Here is a 13,321-nt window from a genome sequence, read left to right on the forward strand (position 1 = left end):
TCTATTCTTAGGCATTATGTAGACACTCAGTACTAATATCTAAGAGGGAGATGTTTTGCTTGGTAAAATGGAGGTTAGAAGGTGCTGGGGCATTATCATTTCTCTTTGCCTCATCTCTAACACCCAATTCCGTTCATGCTTTTAGGTTGATTGATTTCTGGAGGTATATAGGAGTGGAGATAGGATAGCAGGGAGTTTTGGCCTACTTAGAGGATTTTTCAGTTTATTATCTAGGACCTCTCAGTCTGTGATAGGGTCAGAAGACCAAATCCAAGTTTTCAAATGAAGGTGGAAAATGGCTCAGAGGTAAGCTGGAAGAGATGCTACAGTGGTTGTATCATCAGCCTCTGACTCTCTTTGGGTGAAAGAGGCAAGATCTTCAGCTGGACCCAGAGATCAGGAGCCCCATATGTAGGTACACGGACCTACTGAGGAGTTCTTCGGGTCTGATGGGTTTCTCCATATTAGAGGATTCTAGCACAAGGCTTTGGATGTCTGGTTTTGAGACCACATTCCTATGGGGTTAGGAATGTAACTTCCGTAGACTTGCTGCTGCTGCTGCTAAGTCGCTTCAGTCGTGTCTGACTCTGTGTAACCCCATAGACGGCAGCTCACCAGGCTCCCCTGTCCCTGGGATTCTCCAGGCAAGAACACTGGAGTGGGTTGCCATTTCCTTTTCCAATGCATGAAAGTGAAAAGTGAAAGTGAAGTCACCCAGTCTTGTCCGACTCTTATTGACCCCATGGACTGCAGCCTACCAGGGTCCTCTGTCCATGGGGTTTTCCAGGCAAGAGTACTGGAGTGGGGTGCCATTGCCTTCTCCGTCCTTAGATTTGAGTCATCCATAAATGAGAGTAAATGGGAGAGAGAGCTGGATTTTTTTTCATCTTTCTAGCAGTCTCTTCAGGTCTGTAGGGACACCTAGGCTTTACTTAAGCAGATAGGCTAGGAACTCCAACATTCAATCTGCAAGGAGAAAACTCATCCTTCTGTCCCCTTTCTATACAAACTACTAGGTCACTCTAAATATCCTAGCCACTTCTATCATCTCTTGCCAGGGGAGAGGCAACTAGGGGCAGGAGAGTGAAGACTACAGTGGGCATCTTGCTCTCAGATGTTTTATCATTTCTAAGGCTTCAGGAAAGCCTTCAGTTTCCTGTCACTGGTGATATGGACTAACCCGTGTGATTAGCTTTTTTCCAGATAGGTAAAGAGTATCCAGGGGCTTCCCAGGTGGTGTAATGGAAAGAATCTGCCTGCCAATGCAGGGGATGCAGGAGAGGCAGGCTCGATCCCTGGGTTGGGAAGATCCCCTGGGGAAGGAAATGGGAACCCAGTATTCTTGCCTGTGAAATCCCATGGATAGGGGAGCCTGACAGGCTGCAGTCCATGGGGTCGCAAAGAGTCGATATGACCTAGAGACTGAGCAAAAGAAATCAAGGCTTAGGATGAGGGTCAGAGCTAAGTCACAGTCTAATAAACTAAAGTGTAAGAGGTATCGAGGGGCAGTGAAAAAAAGAACTGGGCTAGAGGTGAGGACACTTAGGTTTGTCTCTGCTGTGTCATTAACTAGATACACAAACACGGGGGCCATCTTTCCATTCTGGGACTCAGTTTCCTGATCCATAAAATGAAAGGACTTGAATTAGATATCCAAGCCTGTTGTCACCTCCCATTGTCTATTTCAGGATGATAGGCATAAGGCACAAGACACAGAAACAAAGTTGAGATGGGACAGATTCATTATGAGAAGTCAAGCAAGCAGAAGGCACGGTGGGGGACGGGAGGTTGGAATAGATCGCTCCCTTGAGCTGCCTTGAAAGGAAACGATTCCTCAAGTTTATGGTATTGGCCCAGGTGACTTTAATAGGGAGAAGCGGCCGGTTTCGGAGTAGAGAGAATAGTGTCGGCCACTCAAGGCTCTCAAAACGGACTCCGCCCCCTTTCCAGCAAATCATAGCTTTCTTCCCCATAATGCCCAGCAGCCACTGCCAAACTGTGCACTGCAACCTAACTCTACCTAACTCCACCTCTCCAACTGCCAGCATAATTTCTGCCTTTTTACTGGTTCTAGGAACTGTCACTCAGAGAGTCCTCGTATCCGTTGGTTGTCCTCTGCCTATCTTTTTCTTTCCCTTGTAATCTCGCCTCTTTAGGCACTACCCGCCTCCCGACGCCAATTTCCTTCCTTCGATTGGGTAACCGAAATGCCATTTTTCACGATGCGAAGCTATGATTGGCTATGAGCGGCAGGGCTCGTGCAGTTACCAAGCAGCGGGCTAGACTGAGGCTAGTTACCACGTCAGTGAGCTGACAGGGAAGGTAGCCGGCTCCACCGCCCGTTCTGGCCGACTCTTCCTGGCTAATTGGGTGGGCTTTGATTTCGGCCTCAACTCCCGGAAAGGGCTCCTTTCCTGCTCCTATCTGCCTCCAGAGCCGGGAGAGCCGCTCAGAGACGCCTTCGAGGCCCGGGCTGGACATGAGCAGCCGCCGCCGGTCCTGGGACTAGGCCCCGCCATTTTGGATCCGCTGACAGGTCAGCGAAGTCTCTTACTAGAGTTCCAGTGTCGTGAAGGCCGCCCTGACATGACGAGAGGGAATAAGGAGAGGAGAGCCCTTAAACCGAATGAGCCGGGTTGGGTTAGGGACGCAGGGGCAAGAACGAGATGAGAGAGAGATTGTTGTGGGAGGGCACTGGGAGAGGTGCAGGGGGCAAAGGTCAGGCCCCTGCCGCCGGAGGGGCGACTTCAACTCTGCCTTTTGATCTCTTGCAAGTACCGGAATCCTTCTCCCTGTGTTTCCAGGCTTAGCCTATTTCCTCTCTTTTGGAGCTTCCTGCGTCCTAAAGAGCCCAGTTTTCAGAAGCTGAAAGCAAACTTGAAGAGTATCATATCTACTTTTCAGGGTTGATATTTAGAGCTTGGATGAGAGTCTCTCTGGATTTTGTGCAGCGCCCACTTCTGTGTGAATGCCTCTTTAACACAGCTGAACTGCTTCATTAATGATGATGAACTAATCATCACTACTACTAGACCAGGTAGTGAGAAAGCTTGTGGAAGGACTGAGGCCAGTGTCCCGAGGACCTGGGTTAAGAGAAGGCTTTCCTTTTATGGGGCTGCTCACCTGCCGGTCTGGGTCTGTGTGTAAACACTGGACTTAATCTTCTGCGCCTCTTTCATCTTTTACAAATATTTTCTTCAGGTGTATATTTTTGATTGCCATATCTTCCCCAGGTCTTCTCTTCACTTGTCCTAAGGAGATGAAGTTTAATCTCAAGGAAGCCATTCTGTTACAACATATTTGGAGGAGAGCAGAGAGGGATTTGAAAACCTGTGAAGTTGGTACTGTTGGCCTATTATTTTTAGTGGTAGGAAGAGTCATGAGAGATATTCAATCAGTTTAAAAGTGGTAGGGTCAGGACAGCAGAATGAATGATGGAACATAACCTCAAAGAGTGTAGTTTGTGGTGCTGTGATGACTTTGACAAACTGCTCTATTGTAAAGCTATAAGAGTCCCTCAGTGGTAAAGAATGCCTTTAAAAATAAGGAATAGGTATAGTGTCTTTTAATGCACGACATAGAACTTGGTATGCTTTTAAATCAGGTACACAAGGCACACCTCTGGACCCTGTGGAGGACACAAATGGAAAGGTCTGATTGGAGGTTGCTTTGCTGTGCTCAGTTTATGTGCTCTAAAAAGCAGTAGCAGTATATGTGTACTGGCCTATACTGTGCATGTCAACCTAAGTGCCTTTTAGCATGTAATGTACACTCAGTAAGTGTTATCCATACCTAGGATTAGATTTAGTGTGTGATCTTGTGGCCTGGTTCTGACCCTGGCAGTCAGGCCTTTTGCATGGTGAGGTAGTAACAAGGAGAATGTAAACCTCATTATGTTAGAAGGGAAAACAATCTAGGTTCTAGAGTGACTATAAACTGTGCCCTCCTGAAATTGTGTGTGTATGTATTTGTTGATTTAAAATAAATGGGGTGGAAATTATAGGACACTATTTGCATTTTAACTTGAACTTATCTAACCTGAAGTATCCAGGGTCTGCTTTTCTCATCTGGGTTGATAGGCCCTGTTGATCCCTGTTGAGTTGATAATGCTTTGCATAATAGGCAGTCTAGTCTTTGGATAGATAGTATAACCAGTTCAGCATCTTTTCACTTGGGCTTGGAGGTAAGTCAGGCATCAAAGATTTTACCTTTTCTTATTTAAAAAGTAATTTTCTGGATAGAAATAGTTCTTTACTTCCAGCCCCCATCCCAAATCAGAAAATTTGTTCTTCCTTCAAGATTTGTATTTGAGCTTCTTTTTATAAGTGCCTGTAAACAGTACATTCTAATCTTGACAGTGATTCTCATTGGCACAGTGGGAACTCAGGTTGTAGACACATCTCCTCATGAGTAGCTGGGCACCAATCCCAGTTGAACTCAAGTTCTCAGTAGTTACACTACTACTTCCTTCTCTGTGTTCCAGAAGGCAGGATGACTGCCACTTTTAGATAATAACTTTATTGTTTGGGTACTTAAACTGGCTAGTAATTAGAGAGGAAAAAGACACAGCTCCTGCTTTTGAGGAGACCCATTGTCTTTATACAATACTCACTGGAAGGATCAGCCTTGTCTTTGTACAGCACTTCTATTGATTGATCAGTCTGTCCTTGTGATTCAAGGTGACTAATTAGAATGATTCTGTTGTGGGGTAATTGTGGAACTGAGTTGAAGGGAGTCAGGGAGGTTAATTTTACCTCTGGCTAGAAGAGCTGTGTAAGTGTAATTGTTAGCTCTTTAGCTTTTATTCTTCCTCTTTTTCTGTATTTCATTATGTTCAATGACAGTTGTTTATTTAAATGAAAATGTACTGGACTTTGTGGTGATTTGGAGCCCACTTGTAGTGGATGTGATCATGAAAGAATGATTTATTGCCATCATATAAATAAACTAGGAAAAAAAAAGAAAAAAAAAAAGAAAATAAGGATTGCAAGCTCAAATGCCTGAGTATCAGGCAGGTAATGTAATTGAGTGAAGTGAGCCAGGAGGGAATGTGTTAGGATATAGTAGTGACTGTAGTTGGAGAAGGCAATGGCACCCCACTCCAGTACTCTTGGCTGGAAAATCCCATGGATGGAGGGCCCTGGTGGGCTGCAGTCCATGGGGTTGCGAAGAGTCAGACATGACTGAGCGACTTCACTTTCACTTTTCACTTTCATGCACTGGAGAAGGAAATGGCAACCTACTCCAGTGTTCTTGCCTGGAGAATCCCAGGGACGGGGGAGCCTGGTGGGCTGCTGTCTATGGGGTCGCACAGAGTCGGACACGACTGAGGTGACTTAGCAGCAGCAGCAGCAGTGACTGTAGTGTACTGAAATGTGAGCACAGTATGACCATGCTTCCTATTTTTCAGGAGAAACTGGGAATTCAGATCATTGTGTTTTAAACTGTTGGTAACTAGTTAAATTACTTAAAAGCCTTTTACAGGTGGAAAATACGTCTGTGGACTGGATTCTGTGCCATGACAGTGGAGGATGACTCCTGATATTCCAAATGAGCAGACCTCATGAGACTTAATCACTGCAGTTCTCTATGTATAATCATACAGACTCACTTTTTAATATTTGTCTTACTCGGCCAACTTTTATACTGAGTTGTCATGTTGGATGCTCTGAGTGGTTAAAAGATGAGTGAGAGAAAGAAGCCTTGTTTCATTTTTCATCTCCAAGGTGACAGAAAGGACATCTTTGGACAACTTTGGGCTTATCTCAGTAACTCACTGCATATAGTTCTTGGGATAACCTCAGAATCTCTATAGAGGGAGGAGGTGGAATGGCAGAGATGGGGTACACCAGTCACCTGCTTATTGGGTTGGGAGGATTTTCCAGTTGTATCCTCTCAGAGAATCAGCTTATTTCTTGGTTTGATTTTCTCTTACCTCCATACTTGAAGTAAATTTCTTGAGCCCAGTAAGTTGTTTACTAATTCAGTAATTTTTGTTCACTTTCAACAAAGCACAGAATTATGGCATGTTCTTTGGCTAGCTATAGAAACCTTAAAAGCTCTGCATCTTTGGTGGTTCTCTGGGATGTTAGAGAGATGAGTGAAGATAAACCTTGGAAGGGCCAGTTGATGGTTGTTCAGCTTCCTGGTACCTTCTACCTTCTTAGTATGCCCATCAGAGTTTTCTTGTTTTACATAGCTCTGTATTAGACATCAAAGCACCATGAAAAAGAAAAAACCCTGAGTTTTTGCCTTTGGAGAATCTAATTTCTAGTTGGATAAGAACAACTTTTAAGCAATGAAGAAAAAAAATAATGGTCTACTAATAATCTGTGTGTGTGTGTGTTCAGTCGCTTAGTCGTGTCCGACTCTTTGAGATCCCTTAGACTATAGCCCGCCAGGCTCCTCTGTCCATGGAATTCTCCAGGCAAGAATACCTGAGTGGGTTGCCATGCCCTTCTCCAGGGAATCTTCTGAACGAAGGGATCAAACCCTGGTCTCCTGTATTGCAGGCATATTCCTTACTGTCTGAGCTACCAAGGAAGCCCCAACTAATCTAGTACCAAAGAAAATAAGACACATATACATGAATATGAAGAATTGACAATTACATAAAGAATTGTAATTATTTACAATGTTTCATAGAAGAAATGTGAACATGCACATAGCATATGAGGAGACTTCAGGAAGATAGATGTAAATCAGAAGCATTATTCTTTGGTGGATAAATGTGGGTTCTTTTTGTCCATAGAGTGGCTAATATGGAAGGTTTGTAACTTCTTTTAATAGTAGAGGAACAAACGTGGGTTACAGAAAGTTTTGCCTGCCTGGCTTAGAGTCCTTGTCTTCTGTGAAGCAATTGTTCTCACAAGAGGTGGATGTGAACTGCATCAATATTGAAGAGTCAGTCTTGGTATTCTTTCATTTATTCATTCAGTATTTATCACTTTTCTTACTATGTATTTATCATTTTTCTTTATCATTTTTCTATGTAAAAGATGATAAATTATGGTCTCTTCCTGAAATGCTCATAGACTCGTGGGAGAGACAGACTAAATAAATAATTATAAATTAGCATAATATATGCTTAAATAGAGGTAGGTGCAGTGCTATGGGGTGACAGAAAAAAAAAAAACCAAACCACTCTTGGAAAGTAGGTTAGCTAGGGAAGACTTACACCTTAGGTATTATCATAATAACAGCCAACCTTTGAGGGGTTTTAATATTCCTAATAGCATGCTCGGCCTTAACAACAAGTGGATGAGGAGGTACTAGCTCAGTTTTGCAATGAGAACTGTAAACTGGGGCTCAGAGAGCCTAAGGAACTTGTTTAATTAAGATCATATAGGTAATAATAGGCAAGAATACCACTGTGGTATTCTAAGTCTCTCATTGACTTTTGGATGTAGTGAGTAAGGATTTACCAGGTGGATAAGAGTGGGAAAAAATGTTCAAAACGGAAAAGGAACAGCATGCACAAAGGCAGACAGCAAAGATCGTGACTTGAACAAGAAAGAACTTTTGATGTTCTATTTAAGAAATATTTTTTGGCCACAGTGCAAGGCATGGATCCTAGTTCCCCAATCGGGGATCAAACCCACTCCCCCAGCATTGGGAGGGCAGAGTCTCAACCACTGGACCACCAGGCAAGTCCCTTGATGATCTCTTATATAAAGAGTATATAGAGCATACATGGGGCATCAGTGTCCCCAGCCAAGCTTAAAAAACAGAGCATTACCAAAGCTACGGCAATGTGTATGCCCTTCCCTATTAGTCACATCTTCCTTCCCTTAGCCCCTGTTGTAAATTTTTTGTGCTTCCCTGGGGTGTAGTCTAGAGGGAGTTGCTAGTTGATACAGGGACGACTCCTCTTTGGATCCTCTTGGGGTGTGTAACTGGGATGCTGCAAAATACTAGAGGAATCCTGTTAGACCCAGGTTTAAACAGATAGTGGTTTCAAATAATATATGTTGCTCGGAGTCTCTGAGCAGATAAGACAGTGGCTTATTTCCCTGGAGGATGTTAGTTGTTGTGTTGTGTATTTAGTTGTTTGTTCTTATATTATTTCTGATACAAGGTAAACCTTAAGCTCTTTTCTACCATACTCATGAGGTGTCTGCTGGCCTTTGTGACCTTGTGACAAGGGGGTTCTAGGTCGTTGGCTACCAGGCAGCAAGTGGTTCATCAGAGCTTCCCTTTTGAACCCAAAGGACAAATTTCCCTTGGGAGATTCTTGGGTAAGGAGACGTGTTTCAAGGCTTGGAGGGAGATTAGGCAACTCTACATAGTCCTTGAAAATAATTTCTCTTTATTCCCTACATGTTTCTTTTTTTTTTTTTTTTTAACTAAGAAACTTATGACAATGATTTTTTGTTAGACCTTTGCTATCTTAGAAATTTGTTAGCTTTTGATGCCTAATGAATTTTGATTTAGTGTAGGTCGATTACTTCAGGTGGTATCCCAATTAATAACCTCAGATATGCAGATGACACCACCCTTATGGCAGAAAGTGAAGAGGAACTAAAAAGCCTTTTGATGAAGGTGAAAGTGGAGAGTGAAAAAGTTGGCTTAAAGCTCAACATTCAGAAAACGAAGATCATGGCATCCGGTCCCATCACTTCATGGGAAATAGATGGGGAAACAGTGGAAACAGTGTCAGACTTTATTTTGGGGGGCTCCAAAATCACTGCAGATGGTGACTGCAGCCATGAAATTAAAAGACGCTTACTCCTTGGAAGGAAAGTTACGACCAACCTAGATAGCATATTCAAAAGCAGGGACATTACTCTGCCAACAAAGGTTCATCTAGTCAAGGCTATGGTTTTTCCTGTGGTCATGTATGGATGTGAGAGTTGGACTGTGAAGAAGGCTGAGCGCTGAAGAATTGATGCTTTTGAACTGTGGTGTTGGAGAAGACTCTTGAGAGTCCCTTGGACTGCAAGGAGATCCAACCAGTCCATTCTGAAGGAGATCAGCCCTGGAATTTCTTTGGAAGGACTGATGCTAAAGCTGAAACTCCAGTACTTTGGCCACCTCATGCAAAGAGTTGACTCATTGGAAAAGACTCTGATGCTGGGAGGGATTGAGGGCAAGAGGAGAAGGGGATGACAGAGGATGAGATGGCTGGATGGCATCACTGACTCGATGGACATGAGTCTGAGTGAACTCCAGGAGTTGGTGATGGATAGGGAGGCCTGGCGTGCTGCGATTCAGGGGGTCGCAAAGAGTCGGACACAACTGAGCGACTGATCTGATCTGATCCCAATTAAAAATTTATTTCTTCTGAAAGCCTTCCAAATAGCATGTAGATCTCAGATAAGTCTTGACACTTTTGTTTGCAATTTGTAGTATAGTGTTGTTTCTTGTTTCTGTATTGTTCTCAGTATGGGTGTTTTCTCTCTTGCTCTTAATTCTTTATTTAAAAATTTTTTTAAATTTACTTTTGGTTGTACTGGGTCTTCGCTGCTTCACGGGCTTTTCTCTAGTTGTGGTACATGGGCTTCTCTTTGCTGTGGCTTCTCTTGTTGCCGAGCACGGATTCTAGGGTGGCTGGACTTCAGTAGGTGCGGTTCCTGGGCTCGAGAGCACAGGCTCAATAGTTGGGGCCCAGGGGCTTAGTTGTTCTGTGGCACGTGGGATCTTCCTGGATCAGGAATCCAACCCATGTCTCCTGCATTGGCAACTGATTCCCACACTGAGCCATCAGGGAATTCCTCTTAGTTCTTCAAAAAAGAAATTAAAGGTACTTCCCTGGCAGTCCAGTGGTTAAGACCCCGAGCTTCTGCTATAGGGGAATCATGGGCAGGGGACCTGTGTTCGATCCTGGATCGGGGAACTAAGATCCCACATGCCCTGGAGCAAAACCAAAGAAAAGAGAAATTAAATATTCTTATTTTATAGTGGTCCTCTCCAGGCCCCCCCAAATATTTTTTACAATATTGTAGTCAGTATATATACTACATATATTGAAAGCCCTCCAGGCCCCCCACTTGCTTTTGTAGCTTTACCTGCTATTATTCTCCTAGGAATAATGTTCCAACAAGCCTGGAATAATCCTGATCCTTTACATACTGAATTTTCCCACCAGTAAGCTTTTGCTCTTGCCATTCTCTTGTATTTTTGGCTGTTTGAATCCTGTTTTTCATTTGCTTTTCCAGTGTTCTCTAACAGGAATATTTTCTCTACTTCACCCCTGTGACACTGCGTACCACTCAGGTATTGGGATATGTATGGGTTGTGTATAGATGTATGTGTTTAATCTATTAGATTATAAATTCCTTGTGGGTGGATAGGGATAATTCGGTATGACTCTGTTTAGCATTTTGCTTAGCATGTGCTAAGTAATATCTGGTTGACTGAGGTGAATGTTTATTAATTAACTTTGATTGCTGTTCTTAATCATTTACACATGAAATAATACAACTATTTTTCTAAAGAGCCTACTCATTTTAAAAAATCTGTTAATTAAAGTTCAAAAATAGGTAATATATGTATGTGACACAAAATTCAAAAAGTATAAAAGAATATACAAAGAAAAGTAAGGCTTCCCCCCTCCACTGTGAGAGGAAGGAACTGGAATTTCCGTTCTCCAGTGGCAACCTCTGTTGTGTGCTATGTCAAGTTGCCTCAGTCATGTTTGATTCTCTGCGATCCTTTGAACTATAGCCCTCCAGGCTCCTCTGTTCACGAGATTCTCCAGGCAAGATTACTAGAGTGGGTTGCCATGCCCTCTTCCAGGGGATCTTCCCAATCCAGGAATTGAACCTGTGTCTCTTATGTCTCCTGCTTTGGCAGGAGCTTCTTTACTTCTAGTGCCGCGTGGGAAACCCAATGTTTAACACTCCTCCACAGTGGGGAATCGAACCCTGGTCTCCCGAATGACAGGTGGGGATACTCACCACTATGCTAAGAGTGTCTTAAAAATCTTTCCAGAGATCTAGAACATATTCATCTTGCCTAAATAATTTAAGGAAGAAGAGATACTAGAGATTTTATCTTTTCTGATACTTTAAGTTATTTTTAAATTTATTTTTCTTCTACTTCTTGATTCTCTTCCTCTTCATCATTATGTGTTCTCATCATTGAATCTTCTCCATTCATTGAAGAGAATATTATTGTGTGCTTAGAGCATTTAGTCTTCTGAGACTAACCTAGTTGTTTCTTTAAATTGTTATTAAAATAAATGTTGGGACTTCCCTGATGGTCCAGTGGTTAAAATTCTGTGCTCCCAATGCAGGGGGCATCATTTTGATCCCTGGTTGGGGAAGATCCCACATGCTGCATGGTGAGGCCAAAAAACCAAAATCTTTAAACAATAGATACTATCTTTTGTTGGAATTCCCTGGGGATTGAGAGAGGTGTTATAGGCCTTTACAAAATTTGTACTTTTTTCCTTTGTCATAGTAGTTTTCATGCTTCTCACTTTTCTTTATGCAAAATATGCAAATAGAGCTACTTGCAGCATGCTTCCCCCCTACCCCCCACCCCGTGTCTCTGGTTCAGTTTTCTTTTAGATCCTGCTGAACTCTATAAATGCCTCAAGGGCAGAAATTATATCTCATTTCTTTCATAATTATTAATTTTAAATTATATTGATAGTATAGTAATACATTCTTGTGAAAAATTAGAACATAGATAAGGCTATGCTGCTGCTGCTGCTAAGTCGCTTCAGTCATGTCCGACTCTGTGCGACCCTATAGATGGCAGCCCACCAGGCTCCACCGTCCCTGAGATTCTCCAGGCAAGAACACTGGAGTGGGTTGTCATTTCCTTCTCCAATGCAGGAAAGTGAAAGGGAGTCGCTCAGTCGTGTCCGACTCTTCAAGACCCCATGGACTGCAGCCCACCAGGCTCCTCCATCCATGGGATTTTCCAGGCAAGAGTACTGGAGTGGGGTGCCTTTATAAGTATCCTCTGATTGCAACCTAATTTCATAATACCTTCTCTAGAGATAGCTGTGGTTATTGAGTTTTGGTACATCTACTCAAACCTTTTATTCATTGTTTACATATCTCTCTATATACCTATATCTCTCTATATACCTGTAACGACATTAGATGACTCACAAACACAGTATTTCAAGGGAAAAAGACAAATTGCAGAAGAATACATACAATCTGATATTATACAAAATATAAAAATAGGCAAAATGATACATACTGTCTAAAGATACATATCAATGAAGTAAAAGTATAAAGTAACATTAAAATTTTAATAAAAAGATTTAGAATAGTGGGGACTATGGATGAAAGAGAGAAGGATGTAATTAGGAAGGACTTCAGTTGTACTGTTCTTAATCTGGATACTGGCTTGTTATATCACTCTTTATATCTTGAAAGTGAAAGAAAGTGTTAGTCACTCAGTCATGTCTGGCTGTTTGCGACCCCATTAACTGTGGCCTGTCAGACTCCTATGCCCATGGAATTCTCCAGGCAAGATTACTGGAATGGGTTGCCATTCCCTTCTCCAGGGGGATCTTCCCATCCCAGGGATCTAACTCAGGTCTCCTGAAATGAAGGCAGATTCTTTACCAACTAAGCCACCAGGGAAGCCCCTTTATATCTTTGTTGCTGTTGTTCAGTTGCTCAATCATGCCCGACTCTTTGCGACCCAATGGACTGCAGCATGCCAGGCTTTCCAGTCCTTCACCATCTCCCAGAGCTTGCTCAAACTCACATCCATTGAATTTGTGGTACCATCCAACCATCTCATCCTCTGTCATCCCCTTCTCCTGCCTTCAGTCTTTCCCAGCAGGAGTCTTTTCTAAGAGTCCTGAAAAGGAGTCTTTTCAGGGTCTTTTCTAATGAGTAAGCTCGTCGCATTAGGTGTCCAAAATATTGGAGCTTCAGCTTCAGTATCAGTCCTTCCAGTGAATAGTCAGGGTTGATTTCCTTTAGGATTGACTGGTTTGATCTCCTTGTAGTCCAAGGGCTTTATATCTTACTTTATGTTAAATATTACATATTTTTTAAAACGAAAATCTAGTATTTTATGTAGGATTGGTTAGTTGGTTTTTACATAACTGGTGACATATAATCATATACTACAGTTTTTTTGTTTTTTCATTTCACAGTATGTCTGAGGCTCTTTCCATGTCTTTTACTCTGTTCCTTAGCACTCTGAAAGATGCCTTATGCATAGTAGCTGCTCATTAAGTAAATATTTCTGAAATCGTTTCACTTACTCTGTTAACCTCACTGTTTTTTATTTTATTTTTAATTGGAGGATAATTACTTTACAGTATTGTGATGGTTTCTGCCATACATCAACGTGAATCAGCCACAGGCATACACATGTCCCCTCCCTCTTAAACCTCCCTCCC

At 42.5% G+C, this 13,321-nt stretch overlaps 1 protein-coding gene across 9 annotated transcripts in view; it reads left to right on the forward strand.

Annotated features, from left to right (window-relative positions):
* The first annotated feature begins 2,273 nt into the window (after window positions 1-2,273).
* GBF1 (golgi brefeldin A resistant guanine nucleotide exchange factor 1) overlaps window positions 2,274-13,321 on the forward strand; it is a 124,216-nt gene continuing 113,168 nt past the window's right edge. For 6 of the 9 annotated variants that reach the window (XM_025273752.2, XM_025273755.2, XM_025273754.3 and 3 more), the window contains exon 1: window positions 2,274-2,536. The gene's annotated coding sequence lies outside the window, so the exon portion shown is untranslated. The remainder of the gene's footprint in view (window positions 2,537-13,321) is intronic. The other 3 variants (XM_025273759.3, XM_025273758.3, XM_025273760.2) reach the window with 1 other exon arrangement.

The sequence above is a fragment of the Bubalus bubalis genome, chromosome 23, assembly GCF_019923935.1.
Source record: "Bubalus bubalis isolate 160015118507 breed Murrah chromosome 23, NDDB_SH_1, whole genome shotgun sequence".
Lineage (NCBI taxonomy): Eukaryota > Metazoa > Chordata > Mammalia > Artiodactyla > Bovidae > Bubalus > Bubalus bubalis.